The sequence below is a fragment of the Adiantum capillus-veneris genome, chromosome 20 (assembly GCF_014529385.1).
Source record: "Adiantum capillus-veneris isolate H3 chromosome 20, ASM1452938v2, whole genome shotgun sequence".
Taxonomy (NCBI): Eukaryota; Viridiplantae; Streptophyta; class Polypodiopsida; order Polypodiales; family Pteridaceae; genus Adiantum; species Adiantum capillus-veneris.
This window is the reverse complement of record NC_140950.1, coordinates 34,450,875-34,453,520: the sequence shown is the minus strand read 5'-3', so window position 1 is coordinate 34,453,520 and position 2,646 is coordinate 34,450,875. Positions and strand designations below refer to the sequence as shown.

The window sequence follows — 2,646 nt, the reverse complement described above, 5'->3', positions numbered from 1 at the left end:
AGAAGAGAATCGCAAGCGGCAAAAAAACTGATGATAACATCTCCAAGGGCAGCGATAATGTGGAGATTGTTGGAGAGAATGAGGCAACGAGCTTGCTTTCTAGAGAGTAGATCCTTGTGTTGCTTACGGCAATGAGCTTGGTGTGTAAGGACTTACGACAATGACTTGCAGGTGTGCATGCGAACAGAGCTGCATTCTTGTTGCGAGGAGGATAAGAGCAAGGTACGCCATGCATACATACAAAACTCTGCACAGCAAGCAATGGAGACTTCGAAGGGACGTAAATTTTATTTATTCTTGAATTTATCAAGAAAAAGCTTCAGGGAAGTGGCAAGCAGCTGTGGAAAACCTATCTGATGTCATCAACGTTTTTGGCTACGTTTTTGTGTACCAAAGAGTTTAAAGGAATCTTTAATTTTTGTGGCCTTTTAATTTTTTTGAAGCCATCAGGAACACCAAGGAGGTGTGAATATAGTGTTCGTCGTGTGATTGAGCGATAGGATGGCCAACGTGTAATTGATTGAAGCTGGTCGCTACGATCTAAGGGGCACGCGGGCCGGCTGCGGATTAGCACTGTAGGGTCCTTAATTATCCGGCAACGCGCTCCCAGGAGACTATAAAGAGCCATCAACAATTTTCAACCCATTCTCCCTCTCTCTCTTTTTCTCCCTCCCTCTGCTAGCGCTAAGTCTAATAAGCCTTCATTTGCCGGCATGACGAGAACAGTCGGCCTGCCTGCGCTGGTGATCCTGCTCATTATGGCTGTGGCTAATTCAAGGCCCGCCCACGCTGCTGATGAGGACCCGCTTCAAGACTTCTGCGTGGCCCTCAATGCCTCCGAGCGGGAGCAGCTCTTCGGCTCCACTGATCTCGCCTTCAATGGCGTGCCCTGCAAGGCGGCCGCCAACGTGCAATCCTCCGACTTCGTCTCGCAGCAGCTCCGCAAGCCCGCCAACTTCACCGGCAAGCTCGGCTCTGCCGTCAACCTTGCTAATGCGGGCACATTCGGCGCCCTCAACACACAGGGCCTCTCCATCGCCCGCATCGACTACAAACCCTGCGGCATCAACCCCCCTCATATCCACCCACGCACCACCGAGGTCCTCTACCTTGCGCAAGGCACCTTGCTGGTGGGGTTCGTCTCCACCGCGCCTGCAAACAAGCTCTTCTACCAAACCATCTACGCAGGGGACCTCTTTGTGTTCCCTCGTGGTCTAGTACACTTCCAGTTTAACCCTGACAAAGCTAAGCCCGCCCTCGCCATCGCCGCTCTCAATGGCCAAAACCCTGGAGCTTCCCAACTCTCTGTGGCCCTCTTTTCCTCCAACCCTCCTCTTCCCGAAGATGTGCTGGAGGTCACCCTTGGCATCGCCGATGCCAAGGTGGAGCAGCTCATTGCCAGTGTTCGTGGCACTTTTATGGCCTAATTAACCGCAAATTAACGTGCTCGCCACCCACCTAGGGCTCGTAAGGGGGTCCTAGGGTTTCAACCGAGCTCCCTCATTCATTCTTATTGACTCTAATTGCCATTCTTTATCTCTGCACTAAACAAGGCACAATACCTCACAACTTTACTTTGACCTTTAAACTAAATCAATTTGGTAGTTTTGCAATGGAATTCCTTCACGTTCTTGCTATGTGTGTTGACTCTTTTGAGAAAGCAAGATATGCCCGCTACATACCACAATTACATGCATATATGGTATAACAAGATCACAAACCCATCAATCATTGCCGTATTGTACTCATGTTGCTAACCCACAACCAAGCATTGGCATGAACAGACTACATCATTCCTCGTCATGTCGCCAAGTTTTTTTACTTTGCAAAATTGCTCTATCACAAGAAGATTTAGAAATTTTCTCATGTAGAAAAACAGAGTCTTTTTCAGTGTTTTTCATACAATGCATAACATCATGAACTTCTGCTTGAGACTAGGCACCGCATACCTAGCTAGATACCGTTGGGGGCAAGGGACCACCGGCCCGGTGGACATACCTAGCTAGGTATACGGTGCCTCCCTCACAAAAGCTCATGATGTTAAGTTACAATGTGGGAATTATTGTGATAATTTATCAAAAACTTCTTGTGTATATGTCGACGACCACTTGTACTCTAAATAAGAGATTGCCAGGGTATAATTAGGGAAAGCCTTTTCTTTCGGCCTATCCCCTCAAAAAAGGGCCCGTATCAACCTGCTGTTTGAAAAGAGAGATCACAGAATTTCAACCATTAATTAGCATTCGGAATACATAATCAAGGATTGGCAAATGAAAGAGGATTCTTGATCCAACATTTGGTCGCATTTGTGCTCAAATCTTTTTGAGAAAATCGAATAAGACAGGTTCCAGATGCTTGGCTTTGGGAACTAACAAAGGAAAGGTTTGTATTTGTGTAATATAAGAGAGGAAATTCATACATACTATAGTTATATGGTAGAGTATAGTCTAGCTGTGATAGAATAGGCTAGGGAACAGTTGGAATGGAGGGTGTGGGACAAGAGGGTGCTTTTTCTAGAGAAAAATCCCTTGCATTCCGAGAGAGAGAGAGAGAGAGAGAGAGAGAGAGAGAGAGAGAGAGAGAGAGAGAGAGAATGGTCTTGGTGTTCTCTCCATTGCTCTACACCTTCATTGCATCTTTGTATGC

General features: G+C 46.9%; 1 pseudogene; it reads left to right on the top strand.

The window, feature by feature from the left end:
• The first annotated feature begins 670 nt into the window (after positions 1 to 670).
• Positions 671 to 1,736, top strand: LOC147432348 (germin-like protein 8-2 pseudogene; annotated as a pseudogene).
• The last annotated feature ends 910 nt before the right edge of the window (positions 1,737 to 2,646 follow it).